At 36.0% G+C, this 27,592-nt stretch overlaps 1 protein-coding gene across 8 annotated transcripts in view; it reads right to left on the bottom strand.

The window, feature by feature from the left end:
• Positions 1-27,592, bottom strand: part of LOC106882391 (uncharacterized) — a 350,086-nt gene that overhangs the window by 94,921 nt on the left and 227,573 nt on the right. For 2 of the 8 annotated variants that reach the window (XM_089354753.1, XM_089354757.1), the window contains exon 6: positions 19,148-19,256. The exons of the other annotated variants lie outside the window; for them this stretch is intronic. The gene's annotated coding sequence lies outside the window, so the exon portion shown is untranslated. The remainder of the gene's footprint in view (positions 1-19,147; positions 19,257-27,592) is intronic. 8 annotated transcript variants of the gene reach the window in all.

The raw sequence follows: 27,592 nt of genomic DNA, 5'->3' as shown, positions 1-27,592 counted from the left end.
AGTGGAACAAAATGACCCCGAGACATAAGAATGCATTTTGCACCAAAAATTGGAATTTCTCTCATGGTGCTGCAGTATAATTTGTTCGAACAGAACATCCAGATTTCAGTCTGTCCTCTTTTGCTGAGTTATGGGGCTGTACACAAACATGCACGTGTGTGTATATGTTTATATTTATTTATTTGACTATTTACCTTAGTCAGTGCACGTGGTAATCGCTTATACGCCTTAAGCTTATAAAATATAGATTTGTAAAATCGACACTGCTTACCAAGCATGGGACTATAAGACAGAATACACATTCCCAAGATACCACGCAGTGGGACTTGAACCCGAAACCATGTGGTTACAAAGCGAAGATATAAGAACATGAATTTCATGGTGAATTATATGTAAAGGAAGTACAAGGCAGGTTAAACAAGAAAGCAGTTCTGAGTATTAATTAATACCAACTGTGATAAGAATAAAATATATAAATTTAAATGTGTTACTTGGAAATAATTTGTCAAAACACTTAACATGAGAGATGCCAACATTCTGTCCATATATGAATGAAGAGAGGGGGTGGGTGGATGTATAAGAAATTATAATTTTAACTTACTGTATGATTGTAAAGCATTTTTTTCCCCAGCAGATAAACTTTTAAGGTATAAGCAGAAACGAAATTATATATCCATCTTTCTATGAAAAGAACCAGTTTTTTAAAAGCTGACTAGATAGCTACTACATAGCCCTACCCATCACTAATGTGTATTTTCTTTCTTTCTTTTTTTGATACTTCTAAACAAGGAGAGGGCAACTAGGTGGACAGGGATTAAGTGATACTCACTGACCATTATAAAAAAAAACAACTCATAAATAAATATATAAAATAGAAAAACCGTTGGAGGGGGGTACTTTTTTGTATAAGTCAAACCTTTAATTTAACCAACAAACATACACGGCTCAATCAACTTAATGATATATAGAGCTTTCTACACTACCACACACACACAAACAAACAAACATAGTATTTATTTAGATGTTTACACACATAAACAGAATTTAGCCAAGATTTGAGACTTTTTATCAAAGGCATAGAGTGGCTGTTCCCAATCCATAAAGGGCCACCTTAGAAAAAAGAAAGAAACCAGTAACAGCAACTGTGAAACTCCCTTAACTGAATAAGAAAAGAAAATGAAGGTGGCGGTGGTGGTGGGGGGAAGCATTTGCAAGGTCTCCCAACCTGCATAAAATAACAACCAAATCTTTTGCTTTCGTAAGGTAGATACATGGATTAGTGCAGAGTTGGGACTTAAACAACGGGAGAAAGTAAAATTTATATGTGATCCCCCCACCATATACTTTTCTGTGTAGCTATTTACTCTTTTATTTTGTTTCAGTTATTTGACTGCTTGCCAAGCTGGAGCACCGACTTTAGTCGAACAAATCGACCCCGGGACTTAATTCTTTGCAAGCCTAGTACTTATTCTATCGGTCTCTTTTTGCCGAACTGCTAGATAACGGGGACGTAAACACACCAGCATCGGTTGTCAAGCGATGGTGGGGACAAATAGATACACAAACATACACCGTGCTAGGCACTGGGGGGGGGGGGGGCATTGTATTGGTGCGAAATTATAGCCGCCATTGAGGAAGTACTATTCTGCGCATAGAAGAGACTTGCCTAATGTGCTACGCAATGGGACTGAACCCGAAACCATGTGGTTGGGACACAGGCTTCTTACCACAAAGCCATTCCTGCTACACTACAGGAATGTAATTATATATGTGTGTGTGTGTGTGGAAATAAATAGATGAATAGCAAGCATGCGTGTGTATGTATGTGGGTGCATGTGTGTGTATATGCTCATGAAGACACATACAGACAGAATATTTAAGCATTAGTAGTTTAAACCGAGATACAAGGTAAGCTTATGAGCAGGTATTTTTAGGTATCACACATTTTTAGCTTCACTACGAAAAGTAGATGTTGCAGTTAAACCACGTTCTTCTCTGTGGCCAATTTCTATTTTGTTTAAGTTTGTGCATCCTATAAATAGCCGAGCGCTAACTATTCTCTCTCTCTCTCTGTGGTCAGGAAAATGAATAACCAATCTCTAATGAAGCAGTAAAAGAGAAAAACAAAAAAAAAAAAAACAAAATGGTAAGTGCTGAAACTAGTCAAGCCAATTTCCTTTTCCTGGTCAGAGAGAGAAAAACATGTGGTTAAACCACACTACCTACTTTACATGGTCAGACTAAAAATGCGTGTTTACTAAAAATATGTTCCAAGTTTAACTTCACATCCCTAAATACATACACAGGCATATATACAGGGGGAGGGGTGCTGAAAAGTTTCTGGCTTTTGTTAAAAGAAAATACAGTAGGATCAGGGAATTATGATTTTATACAACACGTACCCCTCCCAGATGCAAACACTTATTGCAGCGGTCCTTTGGGTTTTCCTAAGCCCTGTAAAAGAACTCAGAAGATAGGGCCTCCAACCAGGAACTTTTCAGCACCCAAAAGTGTGTGTGTGTGTATATATATATATATATATATATATATATATATATATATGTATGTATGTATGTATGTATGAGTGTACGCACATGTACATACATACATGTTCTGATGTTTTAATCTATTAATGTTCTGATGCTATCAGATACAGGAGGAGTGCTAAAAAGTTCCTGGTTTTGGATGAAAGGAAATACAGGAAGATCAGTTAATTATGATTCTATTCAACATATACCCCTTCTCAGATTCACACACTTATCGCAACGCTCCTTCAGTTTTTCTAACCCCTGTAAAAGAACTTGGAAGGCTGGGCCTCTAGCCAGGCCTTTCACGGTACTTTTTTGCACAAACAAACATGTATACATACAGTGTTTGTGTGTTTACAGTTTGGGATCAAGACAATAAGCACCAGCTAAATATATATATGTGTGTGGGGCAGCATTTGAATACACATTTGTGTTTGTGGATTGTTTGTGTGCAGCATGTAGAGTGAATGCCTTTGAGATGACCAATTTGTTTGCATGGTTTGGATAAAATTTGCTGAGGCAGATTTTTCTGTGGCTAGATTCCCTTCCTGTCATCAACCTTCACCTGTTTCCAAGAAAGGTGATATATTTCCCCAGTGGCCAGACATGGTTTCACAGACGATAGGAAAGAAAGGACACCACTTGCATGATGGTGACCTTCGTTTACAACTATCACATGATGTCAAAGAAAAGGGACAGTAACACACACACAAGCTGCTTCTTTCAGTTTCCATTCACCAAATCCACTCACCAGCCTTTGATTGACCCAGAATTATGACAGAAGGTACTTGCTTCAAGGTGCCATGCAGTGGAATCGAACTCAAAACCATGGGCTTGGGAAGCAAACTGCTTAGCATACAGTCATACCTACATCAGAACAGATTTAGACTTACAGAATCACAACAAACACACAAATAAAAAAAAAAAAAAGCCTTAAAATATTCTGGCAAACATGACATTCCAGTTAGTCGACTAAACTATCCCATATTTTTTCACCTAACAATGTATCATGATATTCTCGTTTACATTAAGAGGTTCAAAGAAGTTAGAGGAAATATGTTTGATAATGTTAAGTTGGTTAAAGAGCACCGCTCATGTTGACCGAGAGATTAACAAGATGTAGCATTGCAGAGAAAATAGCTGGTTCATTATACAAATGATCGAATCAATATATGAAATATATTTACACCTGTTTTCCACGTACTTAGAAGAAATGGGATGGTTTTTACAAGGTGAGACATTTGCATATGGCGTATAACAAATGTTTATATCAAAGCTTTGTTGCTTACAAAATTCAGCTTTATTGGTAGCTCATGTTCAAATTATAATCTTCACACTGAAGATTATATTTTCCATGGCACTTCCAGCTCACCCAGTTGAACTGAAGGGTTAGACACAGGGGATGGATTAGAGGATATCATTCAACATGTGTCTATTGTTCAGATTATATATTAAAAACCACTGGATTGAAGTGTTGTAACATACAGCTGCTTACAGTTTGTGCAAGTCTCTGTATAGTCCTGGGTTACTACAAAAAGATTGGCGGTTCCTATTCCAATCTGTCAATGCTATGTGCCTATGTGCAAGGCATAGCTGTGTGGTAAAGAAGCTCACTTCCCAACCACATGGTTTTGGGTTCAGTCTGACTATGTGGTACCCTGGGCTGACCAACAATACCTTCTGAGTGATTCTGGTAGGCAGAAACCATGTGAATCATTAAGAGTAACGATATTGAAGTTTTCTAGGGATTCTTTCCAATTTATGGCACAGGACCAGCTATTTTGAGGGGAGGGGGAAGTCAATTACATTGACCCTAGTACTCAACTAGTACTCGTTTTATCGACCCTGATGGGATGAAAGGCAAAGTCAAAATCTTGGTAGAATTTGAACTCAGAACATAAAGTGTCAGAAGAAATGCCACTTAGCATTTTGCTTGGAGTGCTAATGATTCTATCAGCTTACTCGAAGTTTTCCACTAATGATGATGATGATGATTTTTTTACCAAAGTACAAATTCTGAGACAGGGGCACCCAAATTCTGAGACAGGGGCATCCAAATTCTGAGACAGGGACATCCAAATTATGAGATAGTCCAGTTTTATTGCTCCCACTGTATTTGGAAGGTACTTATTTCATTGACCCCAGAAAGATGAAAAGATGGCTCTACAGGGAATTTGAACTTAAAAAGCAACTAAATACAATACACAGCACTTTACTAATTCTGCCACACCACCTGTGTAATGATAACAACAATAAAAACAATGATGATGATGATGAAGAAGATAAAATAGTCAAATCTACAGCTGTGCTTACAATTTTAAAAGCTTGTTAGTGAGACATAGCCAGGTGCCAGAGGTTTGCTACAGTAAACAGACTATAGTTTTCTTTGTTTCAATAAACAATGTTTTCAACTCCAGTTTATATAGCCATAGACAAATATCAAGATGATGGATAGGCAAAATCGTTAGTAAAGCACTGGACAGCAAAATGCCTTGCAGTATTTAGTTATGGTCCTTCATGTTCTTGAGTTCAAATCTCGCTTGCTGGGGTTTGACTTTTATACTTCTTAACCGACTAATTCCTCCTGCCAAATCTGTAACCTGTTGTGCCTCTGTTAGAAATGGTTGTTGCTGACAAATGCCACAAACATTTACCATAACAAAATCAAGACAGTCTTGTTAGCTTAATGGATAAATATCATAACTGTGAAATTATAATTAAAAAGAAACAGAATAGGAACTGATGACTGAAGGGTGGCTTAAGAATAATTAAATAATGATTTAAAGTTGTTTAATAAAGTGAGATAGTAAATTAATTTTTTAATAATGGACGCAAATTGAAGATATGTAAATTTTGTGGGATTAGTTGCTGTTTAGCCTCAGATTAGCCCTGGTCAAGTAAATCTGTGATCAAAGATATTGCAGCTAAAATAACTGTCGTTTTTTTGGGGGGAGGGGGTATTGTGTGCTCTGGACCAGTGCTACTCAAAGAGGTGGTCCACGGACCGGTGTCGATCCGCGAGCCATCAGCTGCCAGTTTGTGGTGAGTTTCCAGAAAAGAAAGAAACATTATAAAATGCTTATGAAATATTGTATAATTTGTTTACAAAATAAATGTAAGGTAAAAAAAAAAGAAATTGTCAACTTTTATTATATATGTCGTGAAGCACAAGAAGCCTTAATTCACCGACCCCGAAAGGATGAAAAGTAAAGTCGACCTCGGTGGGAACCAGCACCAATATTAACAAGACTCAAGCTCCGTGTATAAAACTCTCACCTTGTATTTTTGTGTTGTGGGTAAGTAAACACAAATCCAGTAAGCCTTAGATTACCAAGTCATGGGGCAAATGGGGAAGGGACATCCCACATGAAAGGGGAAGGGATATCCCACATGACACCCTGCACAATCTCTCCCTTCCAGGCTTTAATGATCACATCAAGGTAGATGTCGTTTGGCTTCACAAACAAAATCTCACTTAGCATATGGATTCTATATTACATAAGACTCTTACCCACTTTACCCCGGTGGCAATGATATTACACTTTGTTACGTTACAGTATTATTATTATTGGCTGGTTGGGTCAAGTGGATTTTCAGTGGCTTTTGGTTTGCAACCAGTCTAGATGAGAAAGAGAGAAAACACACATGTACATACATTCTAATATAATGTCCACAACCTTGCAGTTATGTCTAAGGGTTTTGTCTCTGGTTTAAGTAAATGCAACCAACTCAGAAACCAGTTTTCATTTGATATGCTTTAGACACAAGAAATAAAGCCAGAGTTACGAGTGGAGGAAGTGCAAGGAGGAGGAGGAGAAAAAGCTTCAAGGTTGCTAAAATAATTGTCCAGACAAAACATCTTGAAAACGGAGAAGATAGAAACAGTAAATAGAAGAAAAAAAAACCCTGCGTATGTGTGTGTGTGTATGAAGCTATAAGGAATATGTCAAATAAATGGGTTGCTTCACTGTGAAGATATCTTTTATTGTTGAACTGTGGCCATGCTGGAGCACTGCATTGAAGACTTTAGTCAAACAAAGGTGTCTCTTTTAAGCCAGTACTAACATTACTGCTGGTTATGGGGATGTAAATAAACCAACATAGTTTGTCAAGCAGTGAACAGAACAAACATGATACACATACATACAAAAACACATGTACATATATACATGCATATATGATGGGCTTTCACACACTTTCTGTCCACCAAATTCACTCACAAGGCTTTCATTAGCCTAGGGCTATAGAAGACATTTGTCCAAGGTGCCACACAGTGGGACTGAACCTGAAACCATGTGGCTGGGAAGCAAACTTCTTAATCACACAACCATGCTTGCACCTATGGTAGGTTTCATTAAGTGTGCTACACTATTAAATATCGTTGAGTGAAAAGAAAAAAAAAAAAAAAAAAATACCAACACTGCATAATATTGGTGCACTACTGCACAACACCAGACACATATGATGAAAGCGACAGAAGCTAGGACACGTCTTAACTAGAATGATACATAAAGACTTCATTAGTTTCAAAACACTGATTATACAGAAAGTATGATTAAGCAAGTTTAATAAATAGAACTTCTCTATGTAATGGAATTTCATAGAAACATGTAACTAAGCTTTTGAATGTGTGTGTATGTGAATAGTTCTGCGTGTGTGTGATTGTGCTAATAAAGTGGTTACCATGGCAATAGAATCATCACATGATTTGTTGTAAAATAAACAAACTCGGTCGGTAAAGATGGAATAAAAGCAGGAGGATTTTGTTTGGTTTGTGATCATCGTCAAAACTATCTTAATATATTTAATTTCGTTTTATAATTTCTGGTATTAATACATAGAAAGACGCAAATAAAAAACAATCCTTCAATAATAACACACCATGAGAGAAATAAAAAAAATATATAAATTCTCAATTTATTTACTAAATAATGAAAAGAGACAAGTGCAGGTATCATTATAATTTAAGTGTAAGCTCAAAACAACTTTATATCACTTGTATTTCACAGCAATGAACACAGAACGACTATGAACAAACCATACTTTAACAATACATACGAGTCTTATTTTAATTTCAGAAATAAATCATATTTATCATCATCCTCATCATCTTTCGCAGCTGCCAAGCTGACAGAGTTACAGCCTCGGTTGAACTGAGGATCAAAATTGAGTGTCTGGCATCTTGATTGTTGTCAAGTGCTCGGAGACTTCTACCTGTCAGGTGATGAAGCTGCTGAACTTCCATATCAGCTTTTTTTATAGAGGGTCAGTGATGGACATGAGCAACAAACATCAAGGGAAACTATGAATGTGAGGTTCAATGAAAATCAATTGGACTGAAGGTCTTTTAGTGCAGGGGCTAAGGATTATTTCCAGTAATATTTGAGCTGGCAATACTATCAGGTGTGGAGGCGCAATGGCCGAGTGGTTAGGGCAGCGGACTCGCGGTCATAGGATCGCAGTTTCGATTCCCAGACCAGGTGTTGTGAGTGTTTATTGAGCGAAAACACCTAAAGCTCCACGAGGCTCCGGCAGGGGATGGTGGCGAACCCTGCTGTACTCTTCCATCACAACTTTCTCTCACTCTTATTTCCTATTTCTGTTGTGCCTGTAATTCAAAGGGTCAGCCTTGTCACACTGTGTCACGCTGAATATCCCCGAGAACTACGTTTAGGGTACACGTGTCTGTGGAGTGCTCATCCACTTGCACGTTAATTTCACGAGCAGGCTGTTCCGTTGATCGGATCAACTGGAACCCTCGACGTCGTAAGCGACTGAGTGCCAACAACAACAACTATCAGGTGTATGTATATATGGTGGGTACTGTTCACAATAAACTCTACAAGGAGCTAAAGCGCCATCAAGCTGGTCCTGTCTATGGTGCACCCAGATTGTTTGGCACATACTTGTATATGAACATTGTTGAGCAGTTGTTGGATCCAGGTAATGGCTGAGTCCATCGAAATTAACAATCACCTTCTTATGGCCAACAAGGGTTGTAAGCAATTTTCTTCTGTCAGGTGGCAATGGTGAAGGAGGGTGCACGTTGGACATGACCAAACATCACCCAAAGGCAAAGCCTCATCGACTTCAGGGTGAAGATAGGGATCACAATGCAACCCTCTTAAAATTTTGCTGAATACTAAGTGAGAGTGCAGTGCATGGTTTGACTTTCAGCACGCACTTATAAACCAAAGAATAAAACTGGAATAGGACCACTTAATAATAATTCTGGATCTCTTGAGGCATTACCATATTTTGCATACGGTGTATACCGCCATTTCATTTAATTTTATTCAATTTCGATGTAAACAACCATCCCTTTGTGGCAATAATAAATTCTTTATTATCATTATTATAATTAGCTGCCAGAATCATTCACACACTAAGCAAAGTGCTTAATAGCATTTTGTCTGTCTCCATGTTCTGAGTTCAAATTCCACTACAGTTGACTTTACCTTTCATCATTTCAGGGGTTGATAAAATAAGTACCAGTTAAACACTGGGTTCAATGTAATCAATTACCCAACCACCACCACACCCCCAAAATTGTTGGCCTTGAACCAAAATTCAAAGCCATTATTATTATTATTATTATTATTATCATTCTTCTACTTCTTCTTATTATTATTTAAGGCTACAAGCTGGCAGAGTCGGTAGCATGCCAGGCAAGATGCTTAGCAGTCTTCACCTTCTGAGTTCAAATCCTGCTGAGGTCGGTTTTGCTTTTCATCCTCTCAGGATCGATAAATTAAGTACCAGTGAATCAACTAGTCCCCTCCCTGCAAATTTCAGGCCTTGTGCCTATAGTAGAAAGGATTATCATCATTATTATTATTTTTTACTTGAAATAACCAATCTTACCTTTGCTATACTTTTTAATAAGATTATTTCAAAGCTGTTTATTTGAACACTTGGCAAAAATATGCTACAGAATATTCTCCCTTTCATCTCCTTAGACACAAACAACAAACACAAATCAAGAGAAGCTACCGCCATAATATACACTTGCCAGCCAGCATATGTTTTCCATTTGCCTTGAAGTTTCAACAGTAAACAAGAAAAAAAGAAGAAAAAAGACCTGTAACCGTTTGAGGTGACTTCAGAGTGAAACTTGTTATTATTTCTGGACCTCAGTATAATAAAGACAAGATATTTGGTGGGGAGGTAAGGATCCAGCAAAGACAAAAATAAAATAAGGACAAAGGAATTGGTAAATTAGGTACCCCAGCTGCTACAAGAAGAAACCCATGTTGTTACTGAGATACACCGTGGACTGGACGATGGTGGTGGCAACAATGACGATGACGATGACGATGACGACCACTACCATTACTATTACTACTGCAAAGCAACAAAAACTAGTCAAGTTGATAGATGTGTTTGTGGGAGGCTGTACAGAGATGTAGGTGCATGTAAAAAGCATAAACCAATAAATAAAGTGTAGGTATTCAGGAAGTAGATCAAACACTGGGTAACACTATTGAGGATATAAGCAGCCTGGAGTTTTTTTCTTCTTTTCTTTTCTTTCTTTTCAAACAAGGTTGTTATTGAGCGAAACCATTTCAACTTGGAAGCTCAGTACAGTGTACATGTTTAAAAAAATTTTTTTTTAAATTTTTTGTTCTTCCTTAATTAATGAAACAACTGCATGAACAGTTGTAAAGCTTTAATCAGCAGTCTAACCTATTGATAAAACAGGGAAATAGGGAGGAGAAAAAAAAATAAACCTATGCGGCTGACTGACCTACTAGATATAGCAGCAAAATTTCTCTTGAATCACTCATTGACCATTGGATAATGTGATTCTAGATACACCGGGTAAAACAAAATGAGATGATCATAGTTGTAATGTCTGATTTATAAAGTCCTAATAAGGTAAACTCATCTTTAGTTCTTTGAGCAGATGGAAGAATTAACACAGAATTGGACAAAAATATCTAATATTTCCTTACATCCTTTTATACCTTGAGTTCAAATTCATCTCAGGTCAAGTTTGTGTTTTATTGTTCCCAAGCCAATAACTTTTGAAGCAAAAGGTGACGCCCCATCTTGGCCACAGTTTATTAACTGAAGCTAGTAAAAGAATTATAAAAGAGTATAAATTACTGATGAAAGCTCTATAATGTTCTACAACTCAGATAAGAGTAGATTACCATGTTATATCTGTGCAGCACAGCATCGGGACTTTGAGTTAGTGAAGCAAGAAGCTCCTGTATTCACTATTAAAAAAGCAATGAACCATGTCATTCTTTTATGCTTTTGGGGGTTTCAAGTTATTTAACTAATGACATGAGGGAATTAGTAAATGAAGATAGGAACTGGGGCAAACAAGCTGCGGTCACACTGGATTAATCAGCACAAATTTATAAATTTTAAAATGGATACATCATTGTCATTATTGTCGTTGTCTAAGTCAACCTCAGCAGGATTTGAACTCAGGGCACAGTGGGATAGAACAAATATGACAAGGCACTATGCAATATTGTAATGACTGTCAAATAGCTTCCCACACACACATACATAGATCTCTCGATTGTTGCTATTATGTTAAACTGTCGCATGTCCAAATTTGGCCAAATGTGTTTTTTTTTTTTTTTCAATATTTATTTTTGCTTGCAATAGCTGGTTCTTTTGGTCAAACTATCGTATCTCCAGCTGCTTCAGATGCCAAGATATCAAAAATTGTCAATGTGTAGTAGGACGGTTTTGCTATGGAATGGTGAAACTATTTATTCGTTTTCTGAAAAGGCAATGTTTTGAACTTCTGCATAATAGCAACGATATATATATATATATATATATATATATATATATTATTTCTCTAGGAACAGACATAAACTTCCTGTTGAAAAAGAGTTCATAACTCCAACTAAAAAGATTTGTCTCCCCTTACACACACTTCCTGTTTTGACACCACACTTCCTGCTTAACACAAACTTTTAGCCCTTTTTTTTAAACCTAACACAACTCTCAATTCTCATGCATCCTTATTTTTCCAACCATTATATACATGAATTACCATTGAACTTTAAAAGCTCAAAGACAATATAATGTATTGGTATGTTTATTTTTTTATATATTATTTTCTTCATTTTGTACTTCTTTGTAAAAAACATTTTCATTCTCCCTCTTCTTGAAAATTTGCTATGCAATGAAAGCCGGTTAGAAATCTTTATTAAAATATGCTTCCAGTTTAGCATTCTGCCTTATTATTATTTTTCATTTTCCTATTATTTCTCCACATGTGGTTAACACAACCCCACTATTTATGTACATAAAAAAATTTTATATTTGGGTATATACTTTGTAGTATGCTGTTTAAAGCCCAGCCCACAACTACCTTATGTCTACAACAGAATGGTGGTATATGCCACCAGATTTGCTTTAGGAATTGTTTGTATCCATAGAGTTCATCAAAAATATGAGGGAAAGAAAATGGAATTCACAAAATGATTGCAGTGAATAAAGAGTCTTGTGAAGTCCCTTTTTTTTCTTTCATATATACATACATACATACATACATACATACATACATACATCACACACACACATATATATATGAGTAACAATAAATACACACACAAACACACTAGACAGAGTTGAGATAGTAGTTACTGCTAGAGAAATAATTTAGAATTTCCTGTAGATGAAACAAGAATCTTTGAGAGGCCAAAGTATGACCAGATTAGCTTCTGAATCAACATAACACATACACAAGCTTTTGTTACAATCTGATATGACAGCTGAGCATTTATACACTGAAGAAAAACCAGTGTAGACTGTTTGGTATGTGGAGATTGCAGTGGGAAGGGGCGACAATATGATAGCCAATGCTATGAATGATTGTGTACAGTCAAGACTAACTCCTACTGAGAAGTCTTTTTTGTGTTTTCCTTTATTCAATGTTGGGCAGATTTTAGATGGGTATATAGACTGGTTAAGACTGTGTTAGATTGACAGCCATTCACACACATGGAAATGAGATTTATAAGTGTACATGTGATACAAAACAAGCCAATAGACTTTAGTACTACCCTCTCTGTTGGCTCTCATTAGTTTTCTCCTTTAAGTGGTTTTCTGCTAGCCATGCTGCCTGTGTCAACATTATAAGATTTGATTTCCACATGAGCAGTTCTTATGTATAACTTGGCTAACCCACCTACCTACCCTTGAACTTAGCTTTTCCTTGTTAACTGAAAGACTTGGGATAAAGCTTGTTCTTTCTCTAGTTGTTGAAGGAGCAACTTGAATGATTAACAGCTACACACAAATGTGTGTGTGTGTGCATGTGCATGCGCCTGTGTGTGTGTGTATGCATTTCTTAAGACTCAACTAACAACACTAGTAAACAAAGAAGTTTACTTCGAAGCAGCAACCCACAAAGCATTTTCCCTGGTTTTCAGTAGCACGCCGTAGTATTTTGAGATGAGATTTTATTTTTATTTTTCTTTATGAAAATCTATGAAAGATTTGTTCAGATCATTGTCAATGTTAACCCCCCCCCCCAAAAAAAAACAAGCCTTTTTAAAACTATGTTTGCAACACTTTTACAACTAAGGCACAATGGCAAACCACAACAACAGATCTTACGAAAATATGCCATATATTTCATTGATTATCATGTAGGTGACCAAGACAAGTAGCTGGTCCCATATTGAATCTGTTCTGCTTGTTCAGGGTCTTAAGTTCTTTCTTGGAATTTTTTGAAATAAATCCCAGAATACTTTCAAGTTTTCTATACTGATGCAGTTTTGCATGCTACTGACCAGCATTACATTCATTTTCTCAACATGCAAAACTACATTATTTAAAAATAATCTGGTGAAAATTTTAATCTTTTAGCATTTAAACCAGCCATATGAGGCCCAAATATTCCACCTGTTTTATGTTCAAACTGATCTGACCCAGCCTCTTGCATCTACCTTACAATGTCATTTTAAAAATAAACAGTCATACCATCGAAATCTCCAAGCTACAAGATAATGCATGATTAATTCAAAGTAGAATATTTGGACCGGATATGGCTGGATTAAATACATGCCTGAAAGAAAGCAGACTTTTACACTTCAAGATCAAAGAAGAAAGATAAAGGACTTGAACAAAATAAACAAGCAACTGAGTTACAATCAAAAGCAATGATGGCCCACTGTATTATTGCAAGCAAACTAAATATCAGATGCTTTGCCTCATGCAGAATCTGCAGGAGCAGCTTAGAGATACTGCAAGCTCTTCTCTCTGTGGAACAATAAGTCCTCCAAATATGAAGGCGGATAGTTATAAAGGAACAGGCTGTTGGATGTCTCAAAAGTACACTTCTGATGGTCTTAAAAATTTTTTGATGCAGTTGTTACGACGTCGAGGGTTCCAGTTGATCCGATCAATGGAACAGCCTGCTCGTGAAATTAAAGTGCAAGTGGTTGAGCACTCCACAGACACGTGTACCCTTAACGTACTTCTCGGGGATATTCAGCGTGACACAGTGTGACAAGGCTGACCCTTTGAATTACAGGCACAACAGAAACAGGAAGTAAGAGTGAGAGAAAGTTGTGGTGAAAGAGTACAGCAGGGTTCGCCACCATCCCCTGCCGGAGCCTCGTGGAACTTTAGGTGTTTTCACTCAATAAACACTCAACGCCCGGTCTGGGAATCGAAACCGCGATCCTATGACCGCGAGTCCGCTGCCCTAACCACTCGGCCATTACGCCTCCACTTTTGATGCAGTACACAACAAGCAAATGGAATGAATACTTTTACTGAGATTTTCATGCAAAGGAAACACAATACCAGAGATTTTGGAATGAAAATGTAACAGCTGGCTATTGTTGGCTGCTATTTAGCAATGACCTAGACTACGTTTATTCGAGAAACACCATATTCACAACACATTTGAAAACTTGTATAATGTATATTTTTTTTAATTGTATGAGTAATTAATTGAATCTATAATATAAAAATGAGTTTTAAAATTAATTATGTATTAATTAATCAAGTATATGCTGTGTGTACATTTGTTCAAGCAGTAAAATTTCATATAAAATGTTATTTCACACATCTAAAATAATGATGCAATTGAGAAAAATAAAAATTGACACATTCCACAAACTTTGTTGAGGAAAACAACAAAAAAAAAAACTGGAAGATTCAGAATTGGCCATCAAAATGAATTCAGGGTTTACTCCATCAAATGGATTCCAATATTTATTTGTTTTACGTCTGCTACATATTCTGTTCCTTTTTCCATTTTTTTCTCTCTTCCAAACTGCTAAATTACTGGGATGTAAAAAAACCAACACCAGTTGTCAAATAGTATGAGAAACGAACACAATTTTTTCTCTCTCTGACACACACACACACACATGTATGTATACAATGGTTTTCTTTAGTTTCCATTAACCATATTCACTCCTAAGGCACTAGTCAGCCTGAAGACCTACAAGGCATTTGCTCAAGATGCCACACAGGACTAAAATCAAAACCACTTGCTAGCAAAATGAACTCCCTTACTACAGAGCTAAGGCAAGCCGACCCTAATAAGTCTGTAATGACAATAGAAACATTGATTTTAATTATTGATGAATCAACAACTAAATAACACCTTCATTTCGTTAAGACATTTATCTGTAACACAATGACTATTGTTTTGAATGGTTATTGATGAAAAATCAAATATTTAAACAAGTGACATCATTTTAAATTACCATTAAATATACACATATACATATATAAACACACACCTATATATATATACACACATATATATATATACATATATATAAACACAAATATACATTACACACACATACATATACACATGCATATGTATATACACACACATACATATATACATGCATATATATATATATAAACACATATATACATTATACATACACATATACACACACAAACATACATACACACACATGTGCATATACATACATATGTAAATATGTGTGTGTGTGTGTGTGTGTGTGTGTGTGTGTGTGTGTGTGTGTTCTTTTCAATAGTGAACAAATAAATTAATAGAAAGTCCCGACAGCAAACTCAATGAATTATGAAATACATTTCTAAAAATCTAACTTGAAGCCGATGATTTAAGAGTTATTTTAACCAATGTTCTCTAAATATACTGGTTGTTAGTTCGTTCAACTCAAACTTTGCCATTTCACTTTGCCTCACTTTCACTGAGGTCTGGAAAGCCAGCGGCTGCACCAGGCTCCAATCTGATCTCGTTCATAGATATTAAGTAAGTTGCTTCTACTAAACGTTTTCAGCTGCTGGGGTAGACATTTTTCTCACTTGACTTATGCTGTTAATTACCCTAGAGAAATGCATGAACATCCTACAATCTCACTTCCTCATTTCCCTTCTATGTAACACATTGTGCCAGTGTGATAAATCCACATTAAGAGATGGAAGCTTATTTCTGTGATCGTTACCACTAGACGCCTGTATGCACAAACACATACAACACACTACCGACTTACGTAACAGTAAAAGATGTATTTGGAAATATCTGGCGCCAAACTAGATATCTGAAAATATCTGCTTAGATTATCCACCTCCTGTAACCCTGCCGCTGGCTTGGGCAATAATAATTCAGCCAAATACTTCAGTCTTTGAAGAACTGACCCAATCATCTCAAACTAGAATATAATAACATGGGTGCCTGCACCCCTATTCCGAACTTGGAGGGATAACAACAGCTTTGTACTTGAGTTTGAGTTAGTCAATATCCCACACTGTTGGACTATGGAGATGAAAATCCTTGGAATACTAAACCAGACCAGCAATGTTATCAGTTGATGTGATAATATCTAGTTTGTTGAACCTCACAACTGTGTTTATTGGTACATTATTTCATTCTATGACACGACACTTCAGTAAGCATCAAGTACACAAAGTCAACAGCCAGGAGAGTGAAACCTGTTAAAGGGGGAGAGAGAGAGAGTGTGTGTGTGTTTGTGTGTGTGTGTGTGTGTGTGTTTGCGTGTATATATATATACATATATACACTTCTCTCTCTCTTTGTAAAATCATTTATTGTCCACTTTTTCATCTATCTATATGTATATCTATCTGTCTGTATATCTATCTATCTATCTGTATATCTATCTATCTATCTGTATATCTATCTATCTATCTGTATATCTATCTATCTATCTGTATATCTATCTATCTATCTGTATATCTATCTATCTATCTGTATATCTATCTATCTATCTATCTATCTATCTATCTACCTACCTACCTATCTATACATTCAAAGAAACACAGCTAATGCTAACAACTTCTGATAGCAAAAAACTACATCTAGTTCAGCAAGTATTCTTACAGCACTTATACAAGTGAAAGACTAAAGAGATTCCCTTTTCAGGAGGTTGAGAAGAATATCCAGAATGGGATATAATTTGTTTTAGTTTTTATCTAAACAACTAACAAATCCATGATAAGAAGTTGAAAGAATGTAGCTTCTGTTCATTTTGTCATGAGATGAATTTGCTGTAAGCTATAATAAATTACCTTACGACATACGGACATACGTCACACTCTTTCTTTATCTATTACTATGTTGTTGCTCTCAAGAAAGCAAGATATCTTCTTAATGAGATGTATGGTCTGAAAAACAGAATCTGTAGTACACATTGCAGCATATATGGTTTCTAGTTTATGGTTGTATCGTATATATTTTACAGCTTATTTTCCCTAGTGTCATTATTGCTAATGGAGTTTCGAGTTGGTTTAGAAGTGTACTGGAGATTAAGATTACAAAATTATTAGATTTAAAAGATATAAGTTCTATGCATATTTGTTGCAACCGGCAATAACAGACATGTTAAAGAAAATGTACCAGGGAAAGAAAACAACAAACAAAAAAAAAAAGAAAAACAAAACAAAAAAACTACACAATCATCCAATGATTTTTGTTGAACGGAAAAAGAAAAAAAATATGCAAAAAACAACAAGCAAAAAGCTATGTCCATGTGATGAAATACTGAATGCTATTCGTACATGTAGCACATCTCTCTAATACATTATGTACACATGTGTAGCTTATTCTATAATTAGACAAATTTAAAATGGCAAAAAATAAGAAGTGAATATCAATCTTAGAGTTTGCTGGCATATATAAAGATGTAGGTGTGGCTGTATGCTTAAGAAATTTGCTTCTCAACTGCACAGCTTTGGGTTCAGTCCCACTGCGTGACACATGGGGCAAGTGTCTTCTCTGATATTCTTAGGCTGACCAATGCCTTACAAGAGAATCTGGTTGATCGAAACTGAAAGAAAACGTATGACAAAAATGTCTTTTACAGCAGTGGTTCTTAGCCATTTTTTTTTTCTTTTTCACCAAAAGACCCCTTTGATTACTATTTTATTCAAATTCCACTGAGGGTGACTTTGCTTTTCATCCTTCTGGGGTCGATAAAATGAGTACCAGTCAAGCACTGGGGTTGACGTAATCAACTATTCCCCCTCCCCAAGAATGTCAGGCCTTGTGTCTATATTCACAGGACACTCATGTATATATTTCTTTTACTTTTTTCAGTCATTTGTCTGCGGCCATGCTGGGGCACTGTCTTGAAGAATTTTTAGTCAAAGGAATTGGCCACAGTACCTATTTTTTAAAGCTTGTTACTTATTCTACTGGTGTCTTTTGCTGAACTGCTAAGTTACGGAGATGTAAAAACAGACCAACACCATTTGTCAAGTGGTAGTGGTTAACAAACACAAAGACACACACATACATATATACATACACACACACACACACACATATATACATAAACACACACACACACAAACACACGCACACACACACATAAACACGCACACACACACAAACACACATACATACATACATATATATATACATACATACATACACACACATATATATATACACATACATACATACATATACATACACACACATACATAGAGACCAAAGTGTACATATGCCACTATATGTATATAAAAAAAAGAATAGAAAAAATAGGACAAGAACGCAAAACATCCAGATGGTTAGATGATACAAAAAAAAAGGACAAGGAAAAACAAGGTCAGGTCATTCGGTGCTTTCTTTCGTCAGTCAAGTTCCAGACTTTGTATTCTATATATATATATATATATATATATATATATATATATATATATATATATATATACACACACGATGAACTTCTTTCAGTTTCCATCTACCATATCCATACACAAGGCTTTGGTTGACCTCAGGGTATAGTAGAAGGCACTTGTCCAAGGTGTCAAGAAGTGGGACTGAACCCCAAACCATGTGGTTGGGAAGCTAACTTCTTACCACACAGCCACACCTGTGCATATATGCTTGATTAAGGTTGATCAAGGGTTACAACAACAACAACAACAACAACAACAACAGCTTAGAGACTTTTTGACATCACACACACACACACACACACACACACATACATACACATTCATGCATTTACACAGACATATATGATTATGACAGGACATGCATACACACATGCATGTACATAGATTCTTCACTCCCCACAACACACACAAATAGACAGACAGACAGACAGACAATATATATATATAGGCAGTGAAGTGGCAGAAACGTTGGTGTATCTTACAAGATGCTTTCTGTTATCTGTTCCGGCTCGTTATGTACGGTAGATGATGTGACTAAGGATATGAAGGCTGGGCGAGCAGCTGGTCCGTCAGTGATAGTTGCAGAGATGCCTAAAATATTTGGTGGAAGCAGGGCAATATGCTAGTCACTTGAATAGTTAATCAAATAATACAAGGAGCCATACCTAATGACTGGTATAGCAAACAGTAACATCATAAACTGTTACAAAAGTAAAGAAGAGGCACTAGAAAGAGAGAGAGAGAGAGAGATAAACTATGGAGGCATGAAATTTTGGGACCAGGTTATAAAAGACATGAAAGGTTGTGAAAAAAATTCATAAGGAACAGGATTGGCCTGGATGAAATACAATTTGGCTCTGTGTCAGGAAGGGGTGCCCATCAATGCTTTATATTCTTAGTGATACTACTACTGCAGAAAAATTACTTAGTGAAAAGAAAGACCCTAAAATTAGCATTCATCAAGGTCTTTGAGAAGGTCCCTCACTCTTAGATTGGGTGGCCACTAAAAAAAAAGTTAAAGGTAGATGAATAGCTTGTGAAAGCAATACAAGTTATGTTCAATTGTGTGTCCAGCAATGAATTTAGAATGCACACAGTTCAAATTCCGCCGAGGTCGACTTTGCCTTTCATCCTTTCAGGGTCGATTAAATAAGTACCAGTTACGCACTGGGGTCGATATAATCGACTTAATCCGTTTGTCTGTCTTTGTTTGTCCCCTCTGTGTGTAGCCCCTTGTGGGTAGTAAAGAAATAACACAGGAGTCTATCAGAGCTCAGTTCTAAGTCCTCTCCTGCTTATCACAGTTCTCCAAACCATAACAGAGGAATCTAAGACTGGCTCTCTCCATCGGAACATCTCTGTGTCGACGACCTCGTTCTCATTGCTGAAAGTGTAGTTGATTTAGAGAAGAAATTCCAGATAGGGAAGCAAAATGTGAAATTGAGATGCTTCAAAGTGAACTTAGCAAAGACTAAAGTAAATAAAAAAAGAAGACAGGATTCAGTTACCATTGGGGGGAATGGCCAAGACTGATATGCAAAAAAAGGGAATAAGATACAAACTATATATGGTGTTTCCAATGGATGCACAGAAGTTGTAGCAGCATCAAAGCAGGTTGACAGAAAAGGTAGTCTACTGGAAGAGCAAACAGGAGGAACAGATTATCCCAGATGACTGGAAGGCCCTCTAGAATCATGTGATAGCTTTTGGTGACCTACCTGGCTGCAGTTCTGTTCTCTAAGTATAGTAGCCAAAGTAAGCAAGCTAGAAAAATGTTCAAGGATATATTAACTTTACTGGTAACAAAGAGTTTCTCTTTCAGGGTGAAGGGCAGACGGTATAATGCTGCTTATGAATGATGTGAAATGTTGCATGATAGACAGAGAGAGAGAGCCTTGAATGCAGAAGAGTTGCAAAAACAAGACAAGTGAATCAAGTGAGTTACATTCTATATGTGATTTTAGTAGTGTGCATGAATGGTGACAAAGTGCAAATGAATCAAGAAGGAGAAACTGGATGCCAGAGAAATCTAGATGCAGTGTGCAAAGAGAAGCCAGCACTGGTACAAGGTATATGACGTTTATAGAGGATGACAGTAATTTTGTATATCAATGAAAGGAGAGAATCCTTTAGTGTTAACCAGTTGCAGACATGACAACATCTGAAGTGCTTGGTATACAATATGATGCATTCTCAACACCCTGTTTAGTGTAAGGAAGAGCACCCATTTACAGAAACTATGTCAAAATAGAATGAACGAGCAAGATGTGGTCACCCAACCTGCCTAGAAGTGTAGTAAGCCCCAAATAAGTGACACTGACCACATCTGGGTTCAGTCCCAATGTGTGGCACCTTCAGCAAGTGTCTTCTACTAAAGCCTTGGGCCAATCAAAGCCTTGCAAGTGGATTTGGTAGACGGAACTGAAAGAAGTCTGCTCTGTGTGTGTGTGTGTGTGTGTGTGTGTGTGTGTGTACACATATATGCATGTTTTTGTGTTTATCCCCCAACCAGTGTTGGTGTGTTTACATCCCCACAACTTAGTGATCCAGCAAAAGAGACTGCCAGATTAAATGTTAGATTAAAAAAAAAAAAAAAAGACTGGAGGTCAATTTGTTCAACTGAAACCCTTCAAGGCAATGCCCCAGCATGGCCACAGTCTATTGACTGTAACAGATGAAAGATATACATATGTATATATATATATATATGTACAAATCTACTCACACACACACAGACAACTTTATTAATATTATTAATTTATTAAGCACATCATTAAATCCTTACTGTCGGTTGATGCCTATATTTAGGTGGCTGTAATATTTGTCATTTCCATCTAGAAATGACAAATATCACTGAACTTAGATGAATGAACTCCCACTCTATGCTCATAATACTTTCACACCACAGCATGGATTTAATAACAGTACAATGGCCTAAATATAAATAAATACTCTATGCACCTCAATATTTCTACAGCTAAAAACCATTCACAGGAGTTAATAAGTTTAAATTTCAGAGGAGAGGGAAAAAAACTGCTAAGAGAAAAATATAGTAATAATAAAAAGAAGAAAAGATTTAAGGAAATTCTGTTCACTGAAAGAAGTGTTGAGTTTTACAAGGCAGCCAGCCCCTGACTCACACACAGCATAACACTGATTCATTCATTAGTAGTGGTAAAGGGGACAGCGAAAAGACAAGGCACAATAATGATGATATAGTGGTCTTAGGTGACAGCTGGCGAATGAGAGGCCAACCTCTCAAGCAGATGGCGTTTTTCTTGGTTGCATTCTGGAATGTGTAGTGCATGCACCATCCCAATGTGTAGGGAATAGGAGTCTCTTGCTTTGTAAAAAAAAAAAAAAACAAAAACAACTTATTGCTAGCAGCTGCTGAGACGATTAGCATTTGTGACGTTGTCTTGCTGCCCATGTGCAGAATGTTCAGCTGGCTTGTCGTGCATGGAGATGGAAGGTTTCAGTTAATTTGATACTTATAGCATGATTTTTTTTTTACACTGTAAAGGCCATCCGATTTCCCTATATGTGTTACATTAGTGTGTGTCTCTGCGCGTGTGTGTAATCATCGAGTTTATATCCACTTTGTTCCATGCTGGCATGGATTGGACCTCATACATTGGAGCCAGTGTTATATTGTTAGATGCTTACAAAATCACCGAGTTATGGGACAGATTGTTCATGAAACATGCAAACAAATACACTGTCGCTTGAATGGCACTGATATGAAGATGCATGAAAACAAACAATTGCACACATACACAAAAATATGACATATACACCAAGAGCCATGCCCAGGCTTGCATCTTGGAGAAGAGCTTCCAGGTAGCCGATCTATAGTTCTATAAATCAGAAGATGGTGTTAGTAGCAAGCAACTTTACTTTTGGTTGGAGAGAGAGAGAAAGAGAGAGTCTTGCTTTAAACCTCCTTATTGTTTCAATGTTGAATAGCAGTAGTGAGTTTGTCCCTCTCCAACTATTCTTTTCATTTTCATGGCTCTTTGTTTATAAGGGTGGTTTAATCTAGTTAAAATGGTTGGAACATCTACAAGAAATACTGTTTATATAAGATAAATAATGATAAAGAACATCCAAAGTCCATGAATTTCACTGTGCTATGACTAGGGTATTTTAATGTCGAAATATCAACTATAAAGACAATTTATTACAGAAAGAGAGTGAAGTAAATTGATACAAAACCACTCTGTATAAGCTTTATTAGTTCATTTATCTTGCATAAATACTACTTTTAGAAGCTGCTCTATTTCAAATACGTACAAGTATTTATTTAACCAAATGAAGTGCCATGAGGGAAAGACGAATGAGAAAGGAAAAAAAATTACTACTGCTATTCAATATACAAGCAGATGGAAGATTTTGATGAGATTTTTTCCTCTCTGCTGGAAAAGAAGGTTGTATGCTACTAACATTGTATTTGCAAGCAAATATCTTGTAAAAAAATTTGCCAAATGAAGAACACTAAAATGGCCATGTGAGCAACTTGGTGAAGCCCAAAGAATATCTGAAGGCCAGTTGTTTTAAAGTGATATGAATAGACCGTTTTTGGTCGAAATATTAGCTTCATAGTAAATTTATTATAGAAATGAGTGAGATAAATAGTAGAAAAAAAAACATTGTGTATAACTACATTAATTCATATGTGTGAGTGCATATATGTACACACACACACACACACACACACACACACACACACACACACACACAGATATATATCTCAGTAGCATTTAACACCCACTTTTCATGTTTGCAAGGGTGTATAATATACATCTATATGTTCTATGTAAATGAATATACAGATATATAAAATGAATTCATGTGTTCTATTATATTAATCCACATTTATGTGATATCCTTCATATATGTCTCTGTGTATGTATGTGTGTGGAAGCACTATGTATGTATGTATGTATGCATAAAGTGTTATGCCCTAGGGTTGTAACAACGAAAGATGTTAAGTCTACAAGAATTGTGTAAAAAATGGCTATTCGAAATAACCATGTTTTATTTTAGGGCCTGAACAACAAGAAATAAGGTAGTTTTTTTGTTGTGTAAGGAAAACATGTGTCATTTAAGTATTCAAAGGTTTTGAAAAAGATCATACATATATATCAGGTGATTTCACACTGTTGACTGAAAAGCACAACAGGAAAAACAAATCCCAATCCTAATCCAAGTGAAGAATGGAAACGTTAATACCAAGCTGAAGCTACAGGTAATAACAGAAAATATTTCTATATTAGAATACATAGAAAATAATAGTAATAACAATCCTTTCTATTATAGGCACAAGACCTGAAATTTCTGGGAAAGGATCTGGTTGATAACACTGACCCCAGTGCTCGACTGGTACTTATTTTTATTGATCCTGAAAAGATGGATGAAATGCAGCTAAACATTTTGTCTGGCATGCTAATGATTTTGCCAGTTTGCCATCTAAATATTAATAATAACAAGAACACTCAGAGAGCACAAACTTCCGCCAAGGTAACACCAACGTCTTCTTGACGATTTGCCGGAGATGATTTTTAAACTGAGAATATCTGAAATAAGCTCAACTGCTCTCACAAATACTAAAAATGAACCCGACTATTCTCAAAAACTAAGTAAAAAAAGACAAAAATTATCCAGAATCCTTGTCCGGTACCGGATCAATCCAAAATTTAATTACTTTGTGCTAGTCACGAGGCCAAACATCTCTGAAAGTTTCATCCAAATCTATCCAGCAATTCTTGAGATATCTTGTCCATGGACAAACAAACAAACAACCACAACTGAAAACAATACCTCCGCCTTAGTGAAGGCGGAGGTAATAATAATAATAATAACACACGCACACACACACATATACACAACAGGTTTCTTTCAGTTTGTTTTTTATTTTTTGTCAACCCAATCCATTCAAAAGAATTTAGCTGGACTGGGGCTACAGAAGACACTTGCCCAAGATGCCATACAGTGGGACTGAACCTGTAATCATGTGGTTAAGAAGCAAACTTCTTAACCACACATCCCAACTTGCATCTATTAAATGATTAAAAATCAAGGTCGTTGTGGGTTAAGTTTTAAAGGGGCAACAATTTATGCAAAAAGAAAAATGGAGCAAATGAAAAAAATACCACAGTACAAAATGTTGCTTGAATAAAGACAAAAGAGAACAGAAAGCTGTTTTGTCCCTTTAACATTTAAAAAGGCTCTATTGAGCTCAAATATTCTCCCTGTTTTATGTTCAAACTGGAGATATCCAGCTTATTGTACCAAACATACAATGTCATCCTACAATTTAACAATCACATAACTGAAATCTCCAAGCTATGGAATAATGTACAATTAATTCATAACAACGTGAGTCAATAAACATAATATTTGACAGAGTGAGCTGAATACAAAAGGGTTAAATGATGAACACCTCATTTTGAAGAGTTACAGCATCAAAACATCAGAACTATTGCTCTACTGAGATGCTCAACCCTTTAGAATTCAAACTACTCTGCCAAATATAATGCTTATATTCACATTATTTTGAATTACTCATGCATTGTCTCATAGCTTTGAGATTTCAATGAGGCGGTTCTTTATTTTAACAATGACATTGTAATGCAGGTGTGAGAAGCTGGATCTGATCAGTTTGAAGAATATCAGGGCTGGATATGGCCAATTTAAAGGGTAATGGGTTAACAGACTACTACAGAACAAACTTCTGTCGTTTGGTCCTGTACATCATATCTACTACGACTGTTTAAAATCAAAGCTACTCACTAGTTGGTATTGTTAGTCTTTGTAGTCAGTTACCTCGTCTTTACAGCATCCCCCTCTTTCAATCTTTGTGTGTGATTTACTGCCTTCTCATCAAATCACACACAAAGTAGCATAGCTTGATTGCGTAAAAAGAGTCAACAGCCCATGCTTCTTCTCAATCCACAGACTTAACATTTCTGCCATCATTGCACCGCATCGACAACACTAGCTCTCCTCAATAACAATTAGAGCCAAGCTCACCCCTCTCCTTATCACATCGGTACACCTTTAACACTGTCACATACCAACCAACATATTTGTGCATTTTTCTCCGCCTTCTCTAGCAGCAAAAAATACTCTGCACTGTTGCACACGTCTCTAGTGACAATTATTGTCTTCATATTACAGAGTTTTTCTGAACACTCACTGTAGATATATCATGTTTCCATCAGAAAAATATTTCATGAAACTTTCTCTGCAACTAACTTGCTTGTTACACCTAACGTCTAATTGCATGGCTCTTTCTGTGTGTGTGTGTGTGTGTGTGTGTGTGTGTGTGTGTGTGTGTGTTTCTCTTCCTTCTTTTTGCTTATTTCATATCTATAAACAAACAAATGTGCCTACACTCACACAAAAATAGACCTTTATATCTCTTTATTTCTTCTTTGGAAATCTACACGTAAAAACTAAAATCTTAGAAACAAGACGAGTGCAACTAGATAATAATAACAACAACAACAATAATAATAATAATAATAATAATAATAATAATAATGATCTCCCCAGTGTCAGAATTGAAGGCAATGATCTACAGAACATTGAACAAAAGTCTGTAATGACATGCAAAGGCTCTGACATTTCTACACACAAAGGTTAGATTGTGTAACGTTTTGTTAAGTTAACCGACCTAGACAGTATTGATAAACGAAAGAGAATTGAAAAAAAAATAATAAATACATATTTTTTAGAAAACAGGTGTAAAAAGAAAAAAAATGAGGATTATGTTGGAAATCATATAGGTATCAATCAACTAAATGACTTGATATGATTGACAAAATGTGGTTATAGATGGAGGTAGGTGAATATAAAAGAAACTCTAGCTACAATGTATAGGAGAATTTCACTCATAATTTCACGAAAGGTTCCATGCGATTAATGCTCGTTAACTCTTTCACTGTGGAAATCAGCTCATATCTACTCAAAATTTCCTTAATTATGGAAAGAAATTTATATACCAATCTATTTTTTGTTGAGGAATGTCGTGTTTAAAATAATTTTTTTTTTGTTGAGATTATATTCAAATTTATGCAGAGGCATAAAAAAAAAAAAAAAAATTTCTTTTTTATTGATATTTGCAACTGGTTTTATTTTACCATGTTTGTGTTGAACAACACTAGTTTTGTTTTAATTAATTTTAAAAATCATCAAGAACTTAATAAAATAACTTCATTGTTGTCAATACGGTATTTGAAACATAAATTAACATGAAATTTTTGTTGGGAGGTTTTGATTTGGAACACTTATAAACATGAAGTTTGTGACATAGAACAAGGTTAGTTTTGGATGGGTTGGTATCAAAAGGGTTAACGTCATTACTGGAATAACCATGAAATCTAATTTTGCAGTTACTGTGAATCAAGTAGACAATGAAAGTTGAATCTGGTCTTAGACAGAAAATAAATGTTTCCTCACAGAAAACCTGATACCTTTCCTTCGGCTAGATAGAACTGAAGTGATGAAGAATTAAATATTTTAAACAAAAACACCAAACAATGCCTTCAGCCAAGTTTTAAGGGTCAAATCATTTGACCACTTTACCCCGAGACTATCCATCATGTTGATTATGTACTTTTAAGACTCCTCTGTATTCCTGATCCTTTTCGTTGCTTTGACAAATTATGGGATATTTGTATGAATTTTAGAACTGGTATGGCTGTGTGGTATGAAGTTTGTTTCTCAATCATATGGCTTTAAGTTCAGTCCCATTATGTGGCAGTTTGGACCAAGTGTCTTCTACTACTGCCTTGGGCTAACCAAAACCTTGTGAGTGGATTTGGTAGACAAAAACAGAAAGAAGCCTGTCACATATGTATGAAGAACACTATGTTATTATTAAGACTCAAGAATCATCTTTGTTTTAGCATCTAATTTTTGAT

Source organism: Octopus bimaculoides, chromosome 7 (genome assembly GCF_046866305.1).
Source record: "Octopus bimaculoides isolate indiv1 chromosome 7, ASM4686630v1, whole genome shotgun sequence".
Taxonomy (NCBI): domain Eukaryota; kingdom Metazoa; phylum Mollusca; class Cephalopoda; order Octopoda; family Octopodidae; genus Octopus; species Octopus bimaculoides.
The sequence above is the reverse complement of the archived record's forward strand: the minus strand, read 5'-3'. Positions and strand labels throughout refer to the sequence as shown.